The sequence below is a fragment of the Rattus norvegicus genome, chromosome 16 (genome assembly GCF_021556685.1).
Source record: "Rattus norvegicus strain SHRSP/BbbUtx chromosome 16, alternate assembly SHRSP_T2T, whole genome shotgun sequence".
Classification (NCBI taxonomy): Eukaryota; Metazoa; Chordata; class Mammalia; order Rodentia; family Muridae; genus Rattus; species Rattus norvegicus.
The window spans coordinates 15,455,774-15,469,122 of record NC_141549.1 but is presented as its reverse complement, the minus strand read 5'-3'; the positions used below and the strand labels follow the sequence as shown (position 1 = coordinate 15,469,122).

The 13,349-nt window shown below is 40.7% G+C and overlaps 1 pseudogene; it reads right to left on the bottom strand.

Annotated features, from left to right (window-relative positions):
• Nucleotides 1-223: 223 nt before the first annotated feature.
• Nucleotides 224-1,352, bottom strand: Gapdhl10 (glyceraldehyde-3-phosphate dehydrogenase like 10; annotated as a pseudogene).
• Between the last annotated feature and the right edge of the window lie 11,997 nt (nucleotides 1,353-13,349).

The following is a 13,349-nucleotide window of genomic DNA, read 5'->3' as shown; positions in this document are numbered from 1 at the left end:
AATAACGGTCATACACGCATGTGAGAGAGCAGATTTTCGGGCAGATACAAGGGACAGAGCCAGATCTGTTTTTCATGGGGCATGAACCAGTAGCTACAGCAACCAGGGAGGGAGGAGGGGGAGGCCTTCGATGGTGCTTCGATATATGTTTTTTTTTCCTTAGAGGTGAGTGCAGAGAAATTTATTGATGGTATTCAAGAGAGATATTATGGGGTCTGGAATGGAATTGTGAGGGAGATGCTCCGTGTTGGGGGCTGAGTTGGGATGGGGACTCCTCAGCAACTGAGGGCCTCTCTCTTGCTCTCAGTATCCTTGCTGGGCTGAGGTGGGTGGTCCAGGGTTTCTTACTCCTTGGAGGCCATGTAGGCCATGAGGTCCACCACCCTGTTGCTGTAGCCGTATTCATTGTCATACCAGGAAATGAGCTTTACAAAGTTGTCATTGAGAGCAATGCCAGCCCCAGCATCAAAGGTGGAAGAGTGGGAGTTGCTGTTGAAGTCGCAGGAGACAACCTGGTCCTCAGTGTAGCCCAGGATGTCCTTTAGTGGGCCCTCGGGTGCCTGCTTCACCACCTTCTTGATGTCATCATACTTGGCAGGTTTCTCCAGGCAGCATGTCAGATCCATAATGGATACATGGGGGGTAGGAACACGGAAGGCCATGCCAGTGAGCTTCCCGTTCAGCTCTGGGATGACCTTGCCCACAGCCTTGGCAGCACCAGTGGATGCAGGGATGATGTTCTGGGCTGCCCCACGCCCATCACGCCACAGCTTTCCAGAGGGGCCATCCACAGTCTTCTGAGGGGCAGTGATGGCATGGACTGTGGTCATGAGCCCTTCCACGATGCCAAAGTTGTCAGGGATGACCTTGGCCAGGGGGGCTAAGCAGTTGGTGGTGCAGGGTGTATTGCTGACAATCTTGAGGGAGTTGTCATATTTCTTGTGGTTCACACCCATCACAAACATGGGGGCATCGGCTGAAGGGGCGGAGATGAAGACCCTTTTGCCCCCACCCTTCAGGTGAGTCCCAGCCTTCTCCACAGTGGTGAAGACACCAGTAGACTCCACGACATACTCAGCACCAGCGTCACCCCATTTGATGTTAGCGGGATCTTGTTCCTGGAAGATGGTAATGGGCTTCCCATTGATGACAAGCTTCCCATTCTCAGCCTTGACTGTACCGTTGAGCTTGCCATGGGTAGAGTCATATTGGAATATGTAGACCATGTAGTTGAGGTTAATGAAGGGGTCGTTGATGGCAACAATGTCCACTTTGCCAGATGCAGAGCAGAAGGCAGCCCTGGTAACCAGGTTCCCAATACGGCAAAATCCATTCACACTGAGCTTCACCATCTTGTCTATGAGACAAGGCTGGCACTGCAGGAGAAGATGAGACTGTCTCTGGAACAGGGAGGAGCAGAGAGCCGAGATATTGTTTTCTGTTTAGTATAAATTAGACCAAAACATCCTAGGAAATAGGGACAGGCAGCGGAGACCGATAGACCCGTGGGTGACACTAGGAATTATTAATTGCCCCAACCAGTGCTGGGGCTACACTCAGAGCTGGTGCTCCTGAGCCAGAGAGCAGTTTATCCAGGCCTGGCCTTACATTAAACTGTCTCAACAAAAGAGAGAGGAAAAGTTTCACCCAAGGGAAAAGGTCCTAGAATGAGGGTCAGTGAAAGGATCCATCCCCAAGGGTAGTATGGTAGCTCCAAGTTCAAGAATGCTCTCCTGAGACCATGTGTATACCATGGAAACTCAAGCTCTGAGGAAAAGAAAGTGCCCAGAGGTTGAGTAGGTACCTTCCCCTCCAAGTGCTTGAAGAGGGCGCTCTCCTTGGCAGGCAGCTGCAAGCAGGGCATCATAGCATTTGGGAGGCCTGCTGGAATGGTTGAAGTCCTGAGTACCACAGCAGCCAGCAAGTTGGATGTCCTACATGGGGTAGAAGATGCAGCAGCTGCAATCGAATTTGGGTGGTGCACATGGAGGTGGCCGGACACGTGGCAGCGATCTTGGGTGGTGTTTGCAGAATCCGCATGTATCTCCAGTCGGTCCTCCTCACCACAGCCAGTGCAAGCTATAGAGAGAGTAACCACATCCTCGCCCTGGGCCCAGGGTAGACTGTGGGTGATGCGACAGGAGTGCATGGCCCCATCCCTCCCCACCACAGCACTGAAGCAGTGCTGGGCTGAAGGCACAAGATGGGAAAAGGCCTATTCACTGCCCTGTGGTCAGCGGTGGTGGGGTGCAAGGCCATGTAGGCATGGGGAGATCAATCACTGCAAACAAGCCACCAGTGTTGGTGCTTAAATCTTGGCCCACGCCCGGACAGAACACAGAAAGCCACCATGGTTCCATGTGGAGAGGTTTATTGAGAGAAGAAGAGTAGAAGGGAGGAACAAAGGAGGCGGGGCCATGAGCATGTGGAGGGAAAGGGGGATAGAGAGAAGGGACAGGGACAGGGGCAAGAGCAGGGAAGAACAAAGAGCAAGAGAGAGCAAGAGAGAGGAGTAAGAGGGAGAAGAGGGGGCAAGCAGCCCCTTGTAAGGCATGGCTGGCTGTTGCCAGGCAACTGTGGGGTGGAGCATACCTGGCTGTTCCCAGGTAGCTGTGGGGGTGGAGCTTAGACAGAATAATAACACAACCTACCCACATCCTTCTGAATACTTTAAATGAGCCCCAGATCGCAAGTGATACCAGATACAATACAGGCTGCTCTACAAGTATATGTGTGCTACTGTCCAAGAGATATACAAGGAATGCAGGACCGTTCCTAGTTAATACACATGTATCTCAGTTTCTGTGTTTAACTCATGGCTATTTGAATCTAAGGTGGTGGAACTCCTGGATACACAGAGTTGAATGTAGGTAGAATTTGTCCGTTTTGAAGAATTACGATCCTCCCTTCCAGGTATCAGCAAAGTGACCCGGGCCCACAACTTTGGCAGTAAAATAGTGGATAAAATCCTGGAGTTTCAGTGTGTAAGACTGGCATCTGCCTACAGTGTATGAGCTGTGGATCCTTCAGTAGACAAGGTGTAGTCATGCTGTCTTTGTAATATTCCTCTCATTTTGGAGTTAATGGGTGTTAGTGTGTTCATAGGATTACATATGTATTATGCATCTCTAGCCTTGTCAGTTCTCAATAACTACCAACCTTAATTGTATCACAATTGTATAGTAGCTTCTTCTATTCTGGATATTTCATATAAATGAAAAAAAAGTCTTCTAATTCTGTTTTTATTTATTTATTTAATTTGGATATTTATTGAAATAAACACTGATGTTCTCATATATATAGGTGTACACTAGAATAATACAAGTCATTTCTTCTGCCTAACCAAATTGTTCCTTTCCCCGAGGATTCTCCCCAGTGTCTTGTCACTCTTAGATTTTTTGAGATCAATTATCCTTTTATTCTACTAATGAGTGAATAATCCGGATTGTGTCTTTCTTTCCTCTGCCTTCTTTCTCTTACGAAAATGTTTCCAAGATTCATCTACTGTGTAACAAGTATCAACACAGTGGCAAAAGAATGAAGATTCTTTTTCTTTCTTGAAAAATACTGTAAATAGTAATACTTGAGTAATCCTGTAAATAGTCCACCTGTGTTCGTTCATCAGGTTATTGTCACTTTGGTCATTGTATCTTGCAGCCATTATTAATGTCGCTCCACCAAAATGCAAGTTTTTGTGTGGCTGTATGTTTCCTTTTTCTTGGTGGAATAATAGAACTCCTATGAAAAGATCTATTTGGTCATAGATAGGAAAGTTCCATGTTTAACTCCCCATGGGGCTTCCAGAACATTCTACAAACAGCTGCACAAAGTTAACATCCTACCTGCAAACTCTAAAAAGCCTTCATTTGCCAAAATCCTTGTTACTATTTTCATTGCCTTTTTCCTTAAAGCAGTAGCATTTCAGTGCAAATAAAATACCTATTAGCCTATTGCTACAATTTGAATTTTTAAACACCTGTGAGAGCATTTTCATTCACTTATTGCTCAGTGTATATTCAACTAATTTAAAACAGAAGCATTATTTAAAACTCACTATTTAATAAATGTGTTTTGACTGTTGCATATTCTGCATATTATGATTTATACGGTGTGTGATTTTCAAAACTACTCCATCATTCTGTGTTTGTCTTAAACTTTTTGATACCGTCCTTCAATATTTAACATGTTGCGGATTATATCAGATCATATTTTTCTCACGTCGCTGCATCTGTCTGCTTATTCTTTTATTCTCAGAAGTTTCCAGTGAATTATATTCTTACCTTCTCATGTTTTGGAATGGAAGTGGGGTGCAGGCTAAACTTTAGGAGCGATTGCATTGTGTGCAGCCACCTTACTTCCTTTTAGAGAAGATGATTTGTCAGCACTGGACAATTATTTTTTTGCTTCTTTCAGAGATCATGCAGTTTCAAACTCATTGGCATTTCTTGTCTTGTAACACTTAACTAAACATTTTATTTTTTGATGTCTTTGCCTTGGAATTATTTTCTTCATTTTATTTTACAAATTTATTATATACAGAAGAAAATCGATTTCTTAATACACATACCCTACCTTGTGACTGAACTTATTTAGTCTAATAATTTATTTTGCATGCAAATTCATAAATAATTTTCATAAATTGGTTCAGATAAGAATAGATTTATCAATTCTTCTTATCAATCTGGAGACATTTTATCTTGTTTTCTTGTCAAATTTCTTTGACTCTATTGTCCACCAAAATGGCAAGTGTTTAGAGAGGACATTTGTGTCTTACTCATGGTCTTCAGAAAAAAGGATTAAATCTTTTACCATGAAGTATGTAGTTTGAGCTGTGTTTTTTTTTCTAATTAGCCACTCCTTAATCACGGAAAGAAGTTGTTAATTCTTTTACTATGTGAAAACTAATTAACATATACATATACACTCACACACACACGCGCGCTTCTATATGTTACCACACTTACATACCATATGCTCTAATTAAACTTTATCTTTTTTAATCTAGAGACCATCTCCTCTTTTTTGGCCTCTAGGAATTACCATTCTAAAGGTGTTACCATTTTAGTAACAAATGCAAAATGCAGAATTTTGGTTATGTGTGTGTGTGTATGTACATGTATATATATATATATATATATATATATATATATATATGTATGTGTGTGTATATGTATATTAAAGCTCATATTACCCAAGATACAATTCACAGACCACGTGAAGCTCAAGAAGAAGGACAACTAAAGTGCAGATGCTTCAGTCCTTCTTAGAAGGGGGAACAAAAATATTATAGGATGAGATATGGAGACAAAGTTTGGAGCAGAGACTGAAGGATTGGCCATTCAGAGACTGTCCCACCTAAGGATCCAGCTCATATATAGCCACAAAACCCAGACAATAGTGATGATGCCAAGAAGAGCAAGCTGACAGGAGCCTGATACAGCTGTCTCCTGAGAGGCTCTGCCAGAGCATGACAAATACAAAGGTGAATGCTTGCAGCCAACCATTGAACTGAGAACGGGGTCCTCATTTGAAGAGTTAGAGAAAGGATTGAAGGAGCTGAAGGACTGTGTAACCCCATAAGAACAACAATACCAACCAACCAGAGCTCCCAGGGACTAAACCACCATCCAAAGTGTACATGTCTCCAGCTGCATATTTAGCAGAGGATGGCTTTGTTGGGCACCAATGAGAGAAGCCCTGGGTCCTACCAAGAATAGACCTCTCAATGTAGGGGAATGTCAGGGCAGGGAAACAAGAAAGGGTGAGTGGGTGGGTGGGGAAACACCCTCATAGAAGAAGGGGGAGGCGGAGGGGATAGGAGGTTTATGGACAGGAAACAGGGAAAGGGGATAACATTTGAAATGTAAGTTAAAAATATCCAATAAAAAGTATACCAATTCAGTGCCAAAAAATAAAAAATAAAATTACTTTAAAAAAAGGCCTGGTGGCACCCCCAGATTCAGTCAGTTTTGAGAACAGTCACATCACTAGCAATAAATCTTCAAGGGCAAAACCAAAATGTCCATTTTTCATAAAGATGAATGTGATTGTTGGGGGAAGGATGGTAATGGGGGGAGGGTGGGGAGGGGAACACCCATAGAGAAGGGGAGGGGAAGGGGTTAGGGGGATGTTGGCCTGGAAACTGGGAAGGGGAATTACAATCGAAATGTAAATAAGAAATAATCAATTTAATAAAGATGAAAAAAATTTAAAAAAGTTTTAATTAAAAAACATTTTTATGAGTAAAATATATAAATATTTAAATATTTAAATAATAATATTAATAATAATAATATTTAAATAGTGATTTTATGTTCACTAAAACAGTTTACATTTCTTATGTTGTGGTATTAAGATAATCTTCTCTATACTTCCTGGCCGATGCACACATGCATTTTGCTATTACTCCAGTGTTTTGTATTCCTGAAAGAAAGACACACGTACACAGCCTTGTATTTTAAATATCTTAAACAGCTCAATGGCTAGGCCCCTCCTTGACTCCAACTGGCTAACATACACTCCCCTCTGATATTACTGAGTTATTACTGAGTTAATACTAGGTCTATATTTTATCTTTGCTACCCTGGGCTTTGCTGTGTAGCCCTCCCGGGGCTGCTTTCCCCCTGTACCTACATGTTGTCTGTTTCTTCCTCCTGTACCTTTCTGGCGAGGTCCATCTCCTAAGCCCTCCTCATGGAGTAATCCCCTATTCCTTCTTCTTCAGTTGCTTCCCAGAAATCTTAAAAGTTCTGCCTCTGTTTCCCTGCCCAGCCATTGGCCTCAGTAACTTTGTTGACCAGTCAAAAAACAACTGAGGACAGGCTTCCTTTAAGCCTACATGCAGGACACTATATTACATTTTTGGATAACATAATTATCATGAGAAAAGATTAAGAAGGTTTTAAAAAATGTGTATATGTGTTTTATCTGAACATATGTATGTTCATTTATGCGTGTGCCTGGTGCCCACACACAGAAATCAGAAGGGGTTGTCAGATCCTCTGCAACTAGAGCCATGGAAGGTTGTGACCCAACAAAATGGTACTAGAAACCAAACCTAGGTAGGTGTGTGTTTGTGTGTGTGTGTGTGTGTGTGTGTGTGTGTGTGTGTGTGTGTGTTTGTGTGTTAGTGTGTGTGTTTTTGTGTGTGTTTGTGTTAGTGTGTGTTTTTGTGTGTGTTTGTGTGTTAGTGTGTGTTTTTGTGTGTGTGTGCATGTAACCATTTTGTTGTGCTTTATTTTACTGATGATCTCTGAATTTTACCAAGTAAAATTAACCTTTCAACTAGCGGTTAAAGGAACTTAATAAATGGATGAAAATATGGAAAACCTTTGGAAATAAGGCTTTTGAAACCAGTGAATTTTTGTTCTCTCTAATCTTCTGGTTGATATCCCCTGGTAGTTGATGGCTATTCATTTCAGGCTACTATGCAGCTGGAGAGAGAAGGATGGAAATAGAACAAACTCAATGTTCTTACCAAGATTCAGCCATTTTTTTATTCAATAAAGCCTCTCAGAATGATGCTTTGGTTAATTGCCAACGTTCTAAAAATAAAAGTTATTCTGGCAAAGTTTTGACTCTTTTAAATGCTGTTATAAAGGAGAACATCCTTAGAAATTTTTAGCATACAATCTTGCTGACTTTACATAAGTTTTTACCAAAAATAGATACTTCATTCAGGGGAATCACTGTGTACTTAGTGCAATCATGCCTGAATTGTGACCTGTTTTGTGTATGATTTGCTAATCTATCAATGAATGATATTAAGAAAGTCTCCGAGGGTCTATCAGGTTACAACAGTCTTCCAGATCTTTGATCCTTTGGGTGTCATTGTCTCAGCCTACTTGATAAGGTTGCGATCAGACAACACAGAAAGAACTAAAAACATGACAACAAACACACTCATCCAATTTTTGATCCCCTATAAAAGGAGAAGAAAGGGAAGACAAAGAGAAATTTTTCAAAACAATTGTGTTTGATGCCAGTCAGATGCTCCAAGAAAAGATGGTGGACAAAAGAAGACCTTCCAGAGACTCTGTCAAGGAGGAGCATTGGTGTTATAAATCAGTTACTACATTCTGAGGAAAAGAAAAAGGGCATCAGGGATGAAGAGGGAGGCAACACTGCCCAGCTCATTCTGTTTACACAGTATTTTCCTACGGCCAAATTCAGAGGAAGGTGCAATGTAAATGGAAAGCTATAAACTGATATCCTTGATCAACGTAGACTGAAAATGTATTTGCATAGCAAGCTCACCATGTGTGAAAATCTTATCTTCCATGTTGAAGTTTGTGCTTTTCAAAGGATGACTTCTTAGGTAGATCAGTGTGTAACATAACACACAAATGCATCAAGAACTGAAGTCACACATGCATTCTGAAAGACACAGGACAAAGAGTTTGACAAATCTAACACAATCCTAAGGTCAGAAATGCTCTGGAGCATAGGAACCAAAGGAACATTACTCGAACATACTGGAAACCTGCAGTTAAGGTTATACTGATTGAATAAAGTCTGACAGTGTCCCTTCTAAAGTTAGAAAAGTTTGGATCAACTCTCACGGATGTTAATACAGTACTCAATTTCTTAGCTAGAACATTGGGATATGAGCCAAAATAAAAGAGTTATAAGTAGGAAACAAAATGCCAAAATATACCACCTTGCAGATAATAGATACTAAAGATACTATACTTAGGAAACTGTGGGTTGGTACCACTGGGAGGCCTGTTCTTTTCTGAAATGAAATGGAGGAGCAGTGAGTCTGGGAGAGGCAGGACCAGGCTGTGTGTGTGTGCATGTGTGTGTGTGTGTGTGAAGTTGAAGGAGTAGAGGGAGTGAGAGGCTGCAGTTGGAATGTATTGTATGAGAGAAGAATTAACAATAAGAAAAAATGGATTAAAAAAAATCTACAAAACACTCATTTGCCTGCTCTGGGAACTCTTTTTTCTTCTATAGGGTTGCCTTGTCCAGAATCAATTTTAAGCCTTTTGTCTTGTCTTATGTATCTTGTTTTGTTGTGTTTCCTGTTGTCTCTTAGAAGCCTGCTCTGAAGAGAGGGGAAGTTGATCCGGGAGAGAGGGGAGGATGGGGAGAAGCTGAAAGGGGTGGAGAGAAAGGAAATATTGTATGAGTGAAGTCTCTAGTTTTAAAGTAAATAAGTAATAAATAAATAAATAATATTAAGAACCTAAAAAATGCACTGGAAAATTCTATGGTCTGATAAATTCTTCCACCAAATGTGCAGAACACAATATCAATACATTAAAACATAGTTTTCCTACATATGTGTAATGAACATACTAAGCAAGAATTCAGAAAAACAACCATAATCAGAATATTCTCAGTTATAATCTGAATAAAATCTAACAAAGGGGGCAAAAGTTTTCTATACTGAAAACGTTAGCACATATAACAATAATAAACCTATTAAGGAAGATCTTGGAAGGTGAAAAGCCTTTCCATCCTAATCAGAAAGAAATATCTAAAGTACTGAGTATATCTTAGAGATTTGCCTCAAAAATACTATGCATAGGCTGCAGTGATGGCTTAGCAGTTAGCAGGACTGGCTGCTCTTTCAGTGAACCCAAGTTCGAGTCCCAACACCCACCTGGTGACTCCCAACCATCTGTAACAGTAGTCCCAAGGAATCCAATGCCCTCGATGGCTCCTTTGCACAGGGTATATAGACACAAACACAGGGAAAACACCCAGAAATACACATAAAATAAATGAAATTTAAAAACGCGAAACATGAAAGTACTTCATGGTGCTTTATACAACTCCTGGGAATACCTGAAGATATACAATAATGATACTTGGACAGTCATGCTTACTGCTCACTGTGAAGCCAAATTCTGCATTCAGTTCAAGTGTCCATCAACAGATAAAAGAGTAAAGAAAATGTAGTAGATACACATAGTGACATATTGTTCATCTCTAATGAAGGACAACATTATGTTGTCTGGAGGAAATAGAGGTCCCCATTTTGCATAAAGTAAGTCAGACTCAGAAACACATGTAACACACGTTATTAACAGAAGAGCGGCTGTGTGGGAAGAGAAAGGGAGTCAGTGACAGGGAGACAGCAAACCGGAGTAACAGAAGGTGAATGTGAAAAAAAGTACATTATTAGTCACATACATGAAAATATCATTATAACTTTCATATAATATATATATATTTCAAATAAAAGACAACTTAGATAAGGTGTGACTTCAAATTAGTCTTCTTGTTTCCTTACTAATCTCATAGAACAAAGAATGATTGGGAAAGAGCTGGGGCTGGATCAGGGGTGGTAAAGGATGTGTAATCATTTGCAAATCAGCCTTCGGGCAAGTCAGTGCCATTGTTCGGTTTGCTAGGGGAATTCTTTGGGCTAATTGGATATTTTCCTAGGAGATTATTATTTTTATCAGATGTCACTCCCAAAATGATGACATTCGAGACTTGGTTTGCTGCCCTCCTTAATATTTAAACTAAAGCCATAAACAGTGCTGTTTTGCATTTTAATCTTACTCTGTAGTGAAGACTGAAAGCTGTTTTGATCTTCAGTGATCCTTGGGAGGTCAGAGATGAAGGTTATTTTCATTCCGGTTTCTAATGGACCTCTCTTCATCAACCCTTAGTGCCGAGTGCTCAAACCTCTACTTTAAATTCCTGGTGTCTGCTGGCGAAACGCAGAAGGCTCTCCTCAAGAGTACAGGGTCCAGTAAGTGTAGGGGATCTGTCTGCTGCTGTACACTTTCTTTGGACACATTAGCCCTGGTAGTCTTTCAACCTTTATTTGTGTTTGGAATCTACATCATTACTGTTCAGTGTCCTGGTTCCCCCAATTTTCACATGTACAATTGCACTACTGTTTAACCTTGCTCCATAGTTAGTGAAAAAGTCTTTCTAGAGCATGCCAACTTCTTTATGTATTTCAACAATTTTGAGTGTGAACACACACACACACACACACACACACACACAGAGACAGAGAGACAGAGAGACAGACAGAGAGACAGACAGAGAGACAGAAACAGAGACAGAAGAGATTCATTAGACTTTGAGTAACTAAACTGAAAACAAAGTATATAATAAAAAATACAAAATACTTACTGCTAAGCCAACAGGAATAGAATGGATATACTGCTTAGTTTTCCTTATTTCTCCAGTTGCTATGAAATTCTTATGTTCTCTCACTATTTTCATAGGTGTTAAAAATTTGGGGGTGTAATTTCACCTTATGTTTATCACCTGATAAAAATCAAAAGAATTTTACAAGGGTTATTATCATTCTTAATTTTATTAGTAACAGTTGGCCACAAACCTCCGTATAATATTAAAAAGTTAACTGTAAAATCAGGTGCTAATGATTCATTTCATCTAAGCTTCTGTTGAACAACGCCCAATGAACCTTTCCACAAGACTTTGGTTTCCAGAAATCTCTTGATCATGACAGACCCCCAAAGCAGCTTAGCATCAGAACCACTGTGCCCTCTAGGGTTATGGGAAGAAGTTTTAGCTATTTTACCTATTGGTTTTTATAAAGGTGGTTGGTAATAATCTCAGCACGTGGGAGACCAAAACAGAAGGATCATGAATTTGAAGCCCATCTAGACTCCATAGTAATCTCCAGTTCAACCCGGGCAACTTAGTGAGACCATGTCTCAAAAAACCAACCAACCAACCAACCAACCAACCAACCAACCAACCAATCAACCAACCAACCAACAACAACAAAACACAGTCACAAGCTGGAAATACACCTCAGTGGCAGAGAGTGGTCAAGTATGTACAAAGCTCTGGTCTTAATTATCAGTGCTGCAAATGAAAACAGAGTCACCAATGTCCTCTCCATTGGGGATGAAATCATAGGCCTTTCTCTCCCCATAACCCTCACTAACTGCAAATTCTTAAGTTATAAAATGTTATCTGAGATTCAAAATGTCCTACCTCCCTGAAACTAGCTAGATTCACAGATGAATAAGTCCTGTTTTGCTAAGTAGCTGACAGTCAAACATCTCATGTTAAATTATTCTAACTTCCTTCTCTTGGATGTTCAGAGATAAACCGGTGCCATTTTGAAACATTTTGATCATCAGCCTTGGAGCATCTGCATATAGCAATCACCTGAGTAAATGTCAATTTCCCTCTAGTGTTATCCTGTCTCTAGCTTTACTTGATGTTCAATGAAACTATAACAATTAATAAACTCCTTAGACTATTCTTAGTAATGTGCTCACTCCAGCTGATAATTTCCTTACCAACAAAACAGTGCAGTTTTTCTGCTCTCCTCTCTACTTTCACTTCTGGCCTGCCTGCTGGGATAGCATAAACAGACACACAGACAGACAGAAATACACCACACACACACACACACACACACACACACACACACACACACACACACACACAAATGCACACATACAAATGCATGCACATGCACATACATGCACACACATGCATTTTGTGTCCTTGGTCATTTCTTTAAATGGGGAACTATTCTTCATCCAGCTACATATTTAAAATCAGGAAAATGTATAGCTTATCTATGCCTTCAAAATGCACAATCTAAGAGTTTTGTGAATTGAGAGCTCGGGGATAACCCTGATTGGTAGTGGCAGCAATGTGTGTTAAAACTGGTGGTCATCTGTCTAGCCAGGATCATAAAGTATCAGAGAGATTTAGATTCTGCAGTTACTTCTGTGGGCATCTCCCAATGATTTAAACACTTCTCATTTCACATAACCTTTTAAAGTTAATACAATCTCTCCATACCATTATTTTGATGACTAGTGTAACACAGAGTCAATGCAGATTCTCATTAAATAATCCCTGCTCTCACCTGCATGTGCCAACCACAGCATGAGACACATGATACACAGCAGTCTTTTTTTTTTTTTTTTTTTTTTGGTTCTTTTTTTCGGAGCTGGGGACCGAACCCAGGGCCTTCCCAGGGCCTTGCGCTTCCTAGGTAAGCGCTCTACCACTGAGCTAAATCCCCAGCCCCGATACACAGCAGTCTTTAATCGTGCAGTGACCTGCTCTAAGGTATCTGCTTGTTGTCTCTGATGATTGATCCACATAATACATAAAAGTTTGGACAGAGTACACAATAGAAGAAACAGACTATGCAATACCTGAAATCCTTTAAAATTACAGACAATTTCCAGAGGAAGTGGGCAGTGAAGAGGAAATTATAACCCAAGTGCAGATATTAGTGTTCTATTAGAAAAGGCCAAACAGTAAGGACTATACTGGGGGCATCAGCTATTGTGGGCAAGATTTCAGGGGATGGCACCAAAGCTGTCTTTCCTCAGGTTTCTCTGAATGGTTTCGCAGGATATCTGCCTGGCTGTAGGCAT